This window comes from Danio rerio, chromosome 10 (assembly GCF_052040795.2).
Source record: "Danio rerio strain M-AB ecotype USA chromosome 10, GRCz13ab, whole genome shotgun sequence".
Classification (NCBI taxonomy): domain Eukaryota; kingdom Metazoa; phylum Chordata; class Actinopteri; order Cypriniformes; family Danionidae; genus Danio; species Danio rerio.
The window spans coordinates 12,485-24,641 of NC_141030.1; the positions used below are offsets into that span (position 1 = coordinate 12,485).

At 38.2% G+C, this 12,157-nt stretch overlaps 3 long non-coding RNA genes across 6 annotated transcripts in view; 2 read left to right on the forward strand and 1 right to left on the reverse strand.

The window, feature by feature from the left end:
- Window positions 1–12,157, reverse strand: part of LOC141376272 (uncharacterized) — a 17,870-nt gene continuing 5,713 nt past the window's right edge. The window contains exons 5-14 of one of the 3 annotated variants that reach the window (XR_015500610.1): window positions 11,998–12,153; window positions 11,811–11,871; window positions 11,410–11,481; window positions 11,230–11,329; window positions 10,600–10,800; window positions 10,404–10,509; window positions 8,169–8,235; window positions 7,872–7,983; window positions 7,413–7,529; window positions 1–634 (exon numbers count right to left, since the gene is read on the reverse strand). This is a non-coding gene — a long non-coding RNA (uncharacterized LOC141376272). Of the gene's footprint in view, window positions 635–7,412; window positions 7,530–7,871; window positions 7,984–8,168; window positions 8,236–8,979; window positions 9,349–9,791; window positions 10,510–10,599; window positions 10,801–11,229; window positions 11,330–11,409; window positions 11,482–11,810; window positions 11,872–11,997; window positions 12,154–12,157 lie in introns of those variants that run through there. The other 2 variants (XR_015500611.1, XR_015500612.1) reach the window with 2 other exon arrangements.
- Window positions 2,259–8,480, forward strand: LOC141376271 (uncharacterized). The gene is made up of 2 exons (XR_015500613.1): window positions 2,259–2,406; window positions 5,156–8,480. It is a non-coding gene; the product is annotated as an uncharacterized LOC141376271 (long non-coding RNA).
- On the forward strand, window positions 10,188–11,029 carry LOC147834946 (uncharacterized). Of its 2 annotated transcripts, none has more exons than XR_015500623.1 (3): window positions 10,188–10,253; window positions 10,426–10,525; window positions 10,615–11,029. It is a non-coding gene; the product is annotated as an uncharacterized LOC147834946 (long non-coding RNA). The 2 variants fall into 2 exon arrangements; XR_015500622.1 differs by having other exon boundaries at window positions 10,203–10,253; window positions 10,426–10,499.

A 12,157-nucleotide genomic window follows, 5' to 3' on the forward strand; every position in this document is an offset into this window, starting at 1 on the left:
TGTTTTTTAACATTGTATTCAGCAATTTATTACAAAAGACGAAAACTATAGGCACTGAAATTGAAACGGGTAACATAAATAAATGTCAGAGAAAGAAAAGTTAGCATTACATGAATTTGTATTTGTATAATCGTTTCCCTCTGTTATTTTCTGCATTGACTACATTACACTTCAAACAAGTAAACAGGGATTCGGAAACAAACAGGCCTGCAGCTCTTGTAAAAAATGAAGGGCACATTCAAAAACACATTTCTAAAGAACATACACATTTCTCGTGAGTGTTTAAACATCCAAAATCAGCACTTCATAAAAATGACCTCATAAGTAAAACATTTTAGAATGTAAAAATGGTCTAGCTAGACTCAGCGAACATGACTATTGTCATTCGATTTATTAAAGAGAAAAGCATAAATCAAGAATTCCATCAGTCTTGGAGGAATGTGGTGATGTTGAGAACAGCAAAAAGCAGGACTCCATGTGTATGTTTATTACCTCGTTGTATGGCAATTTCAGCATTCAAGTGTTCAGTGTCTTTAGACAAGGCTCACATTGTCCATGAATTTAAGTCATTTAGAACATCCGCCGCCTTGGAGGACTCCCTTTCATCTGAGCCTATGACCATCGTCCTAGAAAACTGTGAAAGGAAATAATACTTGTAAATTCAGAAATGATGCACCAAAATAAAATTGACAAAGTAACACACCTTTTCAGATTTTTTGTTTTATTATTCCTATTTTTGAAGGTAAAAGGGTTTACTTGCCCAATTGGATAAAAGCATCAAAAACATTTTGATGTTACATTACATGTAAAGATTGAGCATTTAGTTGACTTCTAACTTTGCAGTGTAAATAATTTCATTGCATTTGTAAGTCCTACAGTACGTTGGTATAACCTAATCAAATGTAAGAAATTTGAAAATTATCAATTTAATAAAAAAATAAAAGTAAAAACAGTGTAAGAATTTTCCTTAAACCTGTTGTTCAAATTTGCTACCCAGCCATCATGTTGGTGGCCATAACCGCAAATAATCACGCATTCTTGATTGTTGCTGGTTTTCCCTGTTGGGAAATATTTTTGGACATATCTGTTTAAATAATATGATCACAGTCAATCAGCAAATTGCTTTCTCTTGATTCATTACTAATAAATGAGTTTATTTCTTTTCCACTTTCTGGATTTCTACTGTGAGTGTCATACCTTAAGAAAAAAACTATTTAGGTCCTCTGCTTTTTGTTTATCATCAGTTTTGGATACTATCTTTCTAGCTGGTTGCATATTTGCTATATTTTTGATTGAGCTCCAAAGTCCTCTGGTATTGGCTTGATAAAAGTTATTTTCTAAATAAATAAATAAATATATATTGTTTGTTTTATTCTGGCACCTGTGAGCAAAAGATTTAAATACTTCTGCAAAAATTTTAATTCAGCCCGTTCATGCTTTTTAAATGCAACTTTTTTTCCCAATTAATGCAGTTCTTAATTTCTTTTGTGATATGCACTTTTTCATTCGGGTAGATTATAACTTGTTTTTTAGTGATTATACTATTTGTGCAAAAAATGTACATAGTCAGTCACTGATTCACTTGTTTCATCTAAATTCTCCTTATTGAATACATCCCAATCAGTGCATACAAAACAGCCCTTTAAAGCATGTTATTTTTTCAAAACATTTTATAACAGTTTTTTTTATTATTATTGATTGTAGTTTAAAATAATTAATAGTTAAAATTAATAATAAAAAATAATTTATTACTGTGGGGGTAAAGCTGAATTTTAAAATAATAAATAATCTTCAGTGTGATGCAATTTGTCTGATACTCTTGTCTCAAGAACTGCAAAAGGAGAAAATATTATTATGGTAGTCGTTGTCAGTTTTGAAAACATACAATACTATTGCAACGTATTATTTAAAGAATGAAAATTATAAATTACTTTTATGTATCAGAAACTTTGTAACTTAGTTTCAAAATGTGTGTGAAATAAATTCTCCTTCTTAAACAAAGAGCTTCGTTATAATATCTGTAAGTGTCACGCCTCAGTTCTTGGAAACTCTCAGAGGAAGGTGAGCCGTTTGCTAAACAAAAGAAATTCTGCTTAATCTCGTCAACTTTGAACAGTTGCTGCTCTCACTCGAATGATCAACGATCTTGAGAAAGGAAGATTACCACTTTCATTGTTGGACATGTTTTACATTCAAGAAGAAGCCTCATCAGCATGTTGTCTTGTTGGGTATAAAAAGCTTTAACAGAGGTTCTTGGAGATCCATTCCAAGTGCTGCGTCTGAAGGGCTGTGTGTACCTTGGAGCTGCCTCTCTGTCTGTCCGGAGCTAACATTTTTAGTCTCATAATTTTTTTCTTCAAGACCGACGAGCCTTCCAGCGTGACCTTTTTTTCTAAAACAAACGAGGTAAGCAAAGCGGCTCCTTTCCTTTTTTTCGCTGATTTTAATCAGTTGAAAAAAACAAACAAACAAAAAAACAACAACTAGAAAATAAATATTAAGGTTAGAGGACGTACAGTTTGTTCGGTATTAGTAGGAGGCGTCATGAAACAAGTTTCTTAGGTAACTGAAATAATTCTGTCCGTCGCACCGTCAATTACCCAAAGTACTGAGCCTATACCCGACCTCAACTGCTTTAAAACAGGCCGATCGCACACGCTTTGAATTGGCATAAGTCGTTTGATAAGATTTTGAAAATGGAAGATCTGGTTGTCAAATACATCGCGAAGCATGGCACTCGGGGTATGTTTGATGGCATAGAAAAGATGACAGAGAAACCATATGAATGGGCAATCTCTCAGTTTGAAAATTACCCAAACATGCCTAAAAAGAAAAAAGCCAAAATTGCTAACGCACTGCAAGCTCTGCTTGCGTCATACAAAGTCACAAGAAGGAGAGTAGAGGAACTAGAGACTGAAAATGGGCAACTCAGTCTGGGGGTAATAGCTACAAAAAATCACTATGCAAGTGAAACAATATGGAAAGAAGAAAAGATTAGGATGCAAAATGACATCACTCGTCTACAGACGAGCAATGACATGCTAAGGTCCTCTGTAGAATCGCTATTGAGTGATTTGGAGGAAGCAAAGGCTGCTTGTCATTTTATGATAAAGAACAGCCCGCCTAACCTACACGACAGCGGAACACAGTCGGGGTTAATGCAGTTTAACGGGCTAGACTTGCGGGAAGATGAGAGCTGTGAAAGTGATTCAGAGTCATTTTGCTCTCTGTATCCCGAATACACAGCTAGATTCCCCCAGGTGCCAGTCCATGCGCCTACAAATGCCCGTGGACGAGCAGAAGAACCCATGAACCCTGCCGCGGTTAGAGGGGTCGCTGCAGAGGAACTACAGGCGGCGATGAACAGTATTGGAAAATTTGATCCTGTTAAACGAGATCCACTAGATTTTCTAAAGAAATTAGAGGAATGCGGTGAGGTCTACAGACTCACAGATGCTGATGCATGCACGTTGTTAAGAATGTGCTTGCCCGATGCTTTGTCTGAAGCTTTGACCCAGAGAGTACAAGATAAAACGGCCAACAAGTCAGAAAGGAAACAGGCACTGCTTGAAGTGTTAGGCGTCGTGTCAGTAAACAGGGATAAAATATCTGAAGTGCAAAGGAGAAAAGGAGAGCATCCAGCTTTGTTCGCAGAAAGACTGCTAAAGGCATTTAGGACGTTCAGCGGCAATCCTAACATGACGCAAAACGAAATCAGTTTCAAGTCTGCCTTCGTTAGCAAGTGCGCTCCACTCACCCTAAATGCCGGAAGCACGCCGCAATCTGATTTCGGGGACATTATGGCTGAAATGACACAGTCTTACAATAGTTATATGAAAAAGTCATATCATGTGTCTGTAGTACATGACAGAAAGCCCTATCACAGCTCTGGTGGCAGAGTCACATGGAAAAGAGACGATTATGCTAATGAAGAGAGAGAAGAGAGACCACCTCCTTATAATCCCGAAAGTCTTCCAGCACTCTATTCGTGTGAAAAAGAGGGGCGCAACTCGAGGGCGCGTAAATCTTACAGCAGGAGAAAACAGTCCAAAAGCCAACTTCAAGCCCAAGTTGACAGACTGAGCCGGGAGAATGAGGAACTGCGCTCTTTCATGGAGTCATTTGAAGCCTAGATATCAGAGGCGCCCACGTCACATGTAGCAGGCCAATTGATAGAATTGCTGTTGAAATGATTGGTAAGAGGATTCTGGTGCTTCTTAAACAATCCTTTACTCAGATAATCCCCCAATGAAAAATGAAATGTCAATAACGTTATAGCAAATGAATGAATCATCGAATCGAAACAATGTTTTTTTTTTTTTTTTTTAATTACAAAAAAAAAAAACATTATTGTGTTTACATTAAAAATCGCATCGCATAAATGGTTATTTACGTATGCCACAAACAAAACCTATTCAATTTTTTTTACAATGATTTCATTCATTTGGACAATGTTATACACCGTTCATTTTTAATGGGTTAAGGTGAAAAAGAAAAAAAAAATGTTAGAAAAGACACCCACTTTATCTTATTCATGAGCAATGTGCACTGCCGACAAGTTCAAAGCAAACTTAAATGCAAAAGCATTTTAGATATGTATATAAAATAGCCTATGTATCATAGCCTCATGGACGCCATCCAATTAATGAAACATCCAGCAGATGAGAAATAAATGAGAGAACAGGTAACAAAAGCAGAATATCTCTAAAAATATTCATCAATAATCATATTTACAAATATTTTGCGGCCAGGTTAGGCCGTTGATTTCTTCCTCTCCAAGTGGACCCAAAAAAAGCACGTCTCTGTGGGTATGCAGCGCGGAGGTGCTGACAGTTCACGGGCGCAGAGAACGAAGCGAGTAACGAGAGAAAATTTTCCACTACATCGATCGCGGATGTTTGGTTAAATTAGGCGGATGCAAAACAGTGTAGAATCATGTAATAATAACAACAGTGAAAAAAATAAATAAACCTGTCACTAAATACATTCACTTAGATTAGCCGTCTAGTTTGCAATCTTTAAACGCATTAAATAGGCTATTCATTTTTATTTATTTTTTTTTTACTTGCCGTTCATGTGCGTTTGGTTTGACGTGCTATGTGTGACCAGGGGGGGAGGGGGGAAACAATTAATTCATTTTGCATTTGTGTGGCAGGCTTCCGAAGCCCCAAGAGATGTGGCAATGGATCCTCACAGTGGTTCTGCCGACGACGGTGACTATGCAAGAATGTCCAGAACTGCAGCCAGCACCTCCCTCTGGCATAGTGATGAAACCGTATCAAGGCATCCTGGTAAACAACATTCAATGGATCCATGTTCCAGTCCTCGTAAATCTGACAGCCTGGTCTCCAGATATGGATGAGCGATGTCAAAGAGAAAGCGTGACGGAAATGTACAAAGATCTACTGACGACAGCGTTCCTGAGGTACCATGGAGCCGTAGCTACCAACTCACCCGCAAGAGAGCCGTCAAGAGAACCCCTAACTAACCGCTTAGAGAGAAGCTCGTCTGGACGGAAACTGTTGGGATTTTTCGACACCGTCCTGGGAGCCACCGGAACGGGTTTAGGCATATCGAACTGGATCAGCACCACAGAACTTCAACAAAATGAACTCAGACTTAAAGCTCTTATTGGGCAACAGGTTCTGCAGACGGATGCATATCTACAAGAGGGACTGAGTGAAGAAAAGGAAACCGTGCAAGATATCCACAAGATTGCATCTGCCCTCTCCATTATCGCTCAACGAACCAAAAAAGCCTTCAACGCCATGCAGAAACAAGTGTACTGTGCTCAGTTTGCCTCCATCAAACACCAGGAAATAACCCATATATTGCAAGATGTGTTGGCCGGCATAGTTCCATCTACCCTTTTCACGGAGGAAGTCATAATGAAATGGTTTGGATTGAAAGACTGCTTCGATCTATCTTCGGACAACTTAAAACACTTCATGGACAGACTGGGTAAATGCAAACTACCCATCCCTTACAGCTACATCGTACAAATGGCTAGAATTTCTTCGCACCCTCTTCCTGCTGGATTTTACAGTCCCCTAGATTACGGTCCTTTGATGGAAGGTGTCCATCTACCTTTCTCGCCTCGTGGGGGCGAACCATCAAAGTCTACCAACAAAATCCCACCCATTCAGATTTTGAGATGGTGGAACGAGACTGTGGTCGGTAATCCTAACGACACTTCTTGGGCCTGTTCCGCTGGGAATAGTTTAAAGACATTGGGTTGTTTTATGAGACAGATGTATGCTATGCTCTTGACAGTTTCCATACCACTTTTCCAAAAGGAAAATGTGTTTGAAAAAATTCTAAGCGTGGAAAATCTGGGAATACTGCAGGGTAACGTTCTGAAGGAAATAAGCAATTTGCCGAGATTTGTCACTCAGTTGCCATCGGGAGAATGGCGGGGATTAAAAACGGAACTTTGCGACAAAACCGCGTTCGGATTTGTCTGCGAGCAGGATGCTTTGGAAAAACAGCAATTGTGCGGAACACCTCAGGCAAACTATGAATCGTGTGAAATCAACTTAACTCACGTCCACGACAATTTCATTAGAGTCATAGTTTCAGACAAGAAAACGTGCATTACCACGACCGTGAGTCAATTTTCTGTCTTTGTAGATAACAACCAGACAGTTTGTCCCGTCGATAATACTTCCTTCTGTATGAGCCCTAAATCAACATGGTCCATAGGAAGTTATCATTTTCCATACGTAAACACCACCCAACAGGCAATGTTAGTAAAGCCTGAAGAGCAACTGGGCTACCTGGAGGACATACCCGAGTTTGACTTTGAAATACCAAAACTGGATGATTTACTGATGTCCTTGATGCAAAGGAAAGACAAACATATTGTTAAGGCTCAACGAGGTCTCGATGAGAAGGATAAGGTTCTAACTAGACAAATGCACGATGGAGATTTGCTGGTTGCATATTCTAGCTGGTTTTGGGATTTGACTTTCAAAAGTGCCGTTTGTGTTTGTATCTTCCTCATTGTGTGCCAATGCATTATGATATACTGCATGTGTGTTATGGTGAGGCGTCAGATTGCAGATAGCTCAGTGATCAATGTTGGACAATCTCGTTGGTGGTGACGATTGTTGATGACAGTTTCCAGACCCAAGATATCCAAACTTAACAAACAAAGCTGTCTAAACGAAAAGAAGAGCGGTGCTCATTTTGCTCAAAATGAAATGGATCTCAATTCAGCGTGCGTGAGGCGTCGACCCAAAGACGTGAGATAGAGTAGATTTGATGTATGAAATTAGGGGCCGATCACACCGAACATGCTTCTTGCATCGGGAAGAAGCCCTTTTTGAATAGTTTAGTATTGGGGTTTTTTTTTTTTTGTGTGTGTGTGTGTGTGTGTGTGTGCTTTTTTTGTTATCATGACTAGTATTTACCCTTATCTTGTTCCTGTTACCGTGGATTTTCACGCCGATGTAAAGATGAAATGTTGATCAAATGCCGCACGCTGACTAGGCACTCGCAGGCATCGTGTTAAAGGATGAGATGTTCTCCTTGTGCAAAAAAACAAAACAGAAAAACTATAAACAATAATAATAATAGAGTTGAGGATCGCTTGGTTGAATTGAGCATGTGGAGAAAAGTTTTGGGAAAATTTTTCATTTTCTCCACATGCACACTGAAGTAACGTGAACACCTGCAAGGAACATCAAATGTAGACACGGTAGCGGTTTAATAACACACAATTTATTAACAAAAGTGCACACATGAAAGACTATATTTGTGTGTGCATGTGCAAGAATGGCATGCATTGTATTTGCAACTGAAGTCACATGTAAAAACTAAAAAAAAAAAAAAAAAACACACAGTAAAAGGAGAAAATGTTTTTTACTTACATAGCTTTTCATTTTCTCCGTGACGTACTGTTGGACACTGTATTTCATTCCCTCAAGAGTCCAGTTCTCCCAGAACCTCCTTCATTGATGATTCTCTCAAGGTTTTTCCAGTCTGCAAGAAATATCAGAAGTTTCATTTTGTAGTACCATGTGATCTTGACTTTGATCGAGAAAATCTTAGGTTGCACAGGAGCAATGTTTGTTTTCGTGAAGGCATATGCTGATTCTCTGAGGCTTCTGTGGGCATCCTTTATTAGGATCACCCGGCTGACAGTAAGCTTTTGGTGGGAGAGTTACCCGAGTGACAACAAGGTTGCTTCGTTCTGAGTTGATCAATGTGTGCGTTGTTGTTGTTGTTTTGTTCCTGCAAAGTACAGAAGAATTTTAATTTAACAGGCAGATGCACAATTATTATTATTTTTTTTTTGCTGTTGCATTTTTCAACAGCTCATCAACTGTTAATACTGATCTCCTTTTCTGTTTTTTTTTTTTTAAATGCTGACAAAATGTGTGTATATAGTATGTGTGTGTAACAAAAATCTCATGTATGAAAAGCCAAACGAAGATGAATTTTTTTTTTTTTTAAATAAACAAACAAACAAAAGGAAAGCAGTGTACAAGTGTCATGGTCTTATTTTCCTTTCCTTATCTCCTTTCTTTTTTTGAGTGAGCTTTTAGATAATGTAGTACAAGAAATTACAAAATATGGCTGTAAAATCTGACCTAACCACAGTACACAAGGGTTAACAACATTTTATTTGAGACAGATAGATTGGAGTTGTATGGCAGCCTATATATCTATAGAGAGGGCTGTATCTTACATTTAGTATTTATTTTAGAACCTCTATTAACCTGCAAGCGGCAACAGCAGGTGGGATCATGACATACAGGTATTTGTTTTATTTTATTAATTATTTTAGTACTTGTTTATACATCCGTCTTCGGATTGTATTATTGATCTAGGTCAAAAGGTCACTTACAACATCCAGAAAAGTTCATTCCCCTTTAATAAAAAAAATCATGAGTTCATGATACCAATTAAAAGATGCACTATACAAAAAAAAAAAAAAAAAAAAAAAAAACCACACACAAGTTTTTCAATGTTAACGTTTTATTTTTAATGCTCTTGAAGCAGATGCATGTAGAATTAGATTAACAAACAAGATTAAAACATCATGGCAAGCCTTTTTGACATCTAGAACCCATACTAGTATCTATTTTTATGTTACTAGTACAAGGGTTGGGTATCGAAAGAATGAGCACTGGTACTCAAAAGATACTAGTATCTAAAATAAAAAAATAAAAAAACACTAGTAACATGAAAATAGACACTTGTACAGGCTAGAAATGAAATGCCTACACGTGTTGCCATACATGCTCGTTGCCTTCAAGAAAAAAAATAAAAATAAAAAAAATTTAAATTCCATCTTAGTCCTCTCCACTGTGAAGCACTTTCCCCGGTTGTTTAGTCATGGTCCTGAATAAAATAAGAAAATGGAATTAGTGAAAAGGTGACAAGTAGTTAATACATAGTCTACATTTTTTCTCATGGCTTTACAATTTTATGAGAAATTAAACTGGGAACACATACAATCAGAAATGAACCAAGGCATTCAGTAATCAAATAGTAACCCTAACCAACACAACTGTACATTACCATTATAATTGATCTATGTGACAAGCTGAAAGTTGAGCAAATATGCAAGTTTTCGGCATAGGCCTACTGACTAAGGATTAATATTATTCAACAACAATCAATATAGATGGAAACTAAAACTTAATTGACTGATTTATGTATTTGATCGATTCTAACAAGAATAAAAAATAAAAAAAAATTCAGGTTTGAGTGAAAAACAAAAAAATTATTAACCATTAAATTAACATTAGTCAAACGTGTCAATTGGTTAAATTTGCACTTACCATACGTTTCACATTCCCCTCTGCAAAACTTGGGTGTCAAATGTCCTTCTCCAGTATTCTTTTAGCAAATCTCACGTTAAACTCGGTCCAAGTCCCAATTAATATTTCACTTGCACACACACGAAACAAATGAATAAATAATTTAAATGCTGTCGTACCAAACGAGTACGCGAAAGTGGAACAGACCATATATGGAAAAGCGAGTGCAGTAACCATCTAAAAATTTGAGGGCCCATCAGAGCTCTCCCTGCAAACAAAAAAAGTCTAAATGAATAATCACATATTGAAAGGAATGATGTAATTCCTGGAGGATGTTGCTGCACACTCTCCAATCATAATTAAAGACACCTGATCCAATTAATGGAGGTGCTTAAGAGGATTACGCAGGGGTGTGTTGCAGCTAAACTGTTCAAAGCTGTGGCCCTTCCAACATCGAGTTTGAGACCTTTCATGTATACGCAAGTACGCACGCATGTATTTGTTTGCTTTAAAATATCAAAAGAGTTTAAAGATTACCAACAACTGCACCATTAAGATGATGAGACTTGATAGACATTTATGATAATCATCCCCCCCCACTAGATGTGGTAACGTGTCAATTTCTCTTCTCACCAATTATTCACTTTTTTTCCAGGTCGCTTCACAAAAAGGCAGTCCTCAGGTTACCTCTGGCAACCCCTCCTACATTAACGCCACATCACACTCCAGGTTTGTCCGGCTGACAGAAATAACAGGTTTTTGTTTCTATTATTGTTAGTGTTTTATTATGAAACTGTGTGTTAATGTGTAAATAGTGTTCAGGACTCACCTTTCACCTCCTCAGGTCTTCCATCATGAAGTTAATGGCTCGCTGCATCCCTCGGTCATTCAGTCCTCAGGCCAAAATGGATTTAGGAAGCGGTCAAGCTGTCTCTCACTAGTCTCTTGCACGTTGGCATCACTGTTACCTTCCAGCCTGGTTTGCGACGAGCGGTTTTCAGAGGGGCCACCAGTTCTCTCAAGTGTCCATCTTGTCATGGAAAAACACAACACAGACAGTTTTATTGAGAACTTTTACAGGATGTTTTGATTCTGGTACTGGCCAGAGAGAACACGAGATAAGCAAGAACCACTATAGGCCAGATAACTGGCCTCCAAACACAACTCATCAGCACATCTTAGGCTAACTTTGTGGTCTCAAACTCGACGAGGGCTGCAGCTCTGCAGTTTTGCTCCAGCCCTAATCTAACACAGCTGATGCAAGTAATCAGTGTTAACCATTTATTTATTTATTTTATTTTTTTTTTTGATCTGCCATGTTTGATTAGGGTTGGAGCAACTTAACACTTACATCTTTTTAATTATAATCAGTATGTCTGTCTGAATTTTCTTCAGCCTTACTCTTGCGGGTTTTTTTCACACAAATTTTTTTTTTTTTTCCCACTATGTATTGCTCAACTGTGTTTTATTCCACGGGGACTCCAGTTCATCTGCCAAACTGCCTCTGGAAACACCCTGTTGGATTATTCTCGTCGCATTCATTTTAATGTTGGTCCTGTCTAAAAGAGATATGAGGCGTTTTATTTTCAGTATCATGCAATCTGACTTCTTTTGAAAATCTTACACAGGGCTTACTCACCTTTTAATGTTCCGCTCCGTCGCCATTAAGGAAAAAAAGGCATGTCGTCTTTCATCTAGCTTCTCCCTGCAACTTGGAAATAAACACTATTAAATGTTGTTTGAGACCTATACATTTGTGTGTGTGTGTGTACACATGTTTATATACAGTTGAAGTCAGAAAAGTTTAAAGACAATCATAAATGTTTATCAAGTTGCATCACCTTAATAGTACAGTTGCATCCCTTCAAAACCTTTCACATGAGAAGAAAAGAACCGACAAAGAAAACACTTTGCCTTGCAAACAACATAGCTCTACCGTCAGGTAAACCTACTTTTAACCCCCAACAAATTTTGTAACGCGTCCATTTTATCTTTCCACCAATAATTTGCTGTGCCTTGACCTTTTATTTTTCCAGGTACCTTGTTTCTTTGGGCTCCTGTGGTCCTGACACAACCACATGCCACTGGCAACTCGAGCTACCTTCAAAAGGGACAACATACCACACTTCAAGTTTTTTTTCTGGCTGATGGAAATAGCAGGTATTCGTTTTTTCTGACATGCAATTGACTACCATTTTGAGACCGTGATAAGGTGTTCAAGTTTTACCTCTGAAGTTAAAAGACTTGCTAACACTGTCATTCTTTCCTCAGGATCTGTCTCCTCGGGCCAAAACGACTTAGAGGCTCTCAGGCTGCTCCTTCTCTCTCTCTCAAGCGATTGCACCAGCGGTCATCTCTTGGAGTTCGGCCTGTCCCTCAGTTCCTGC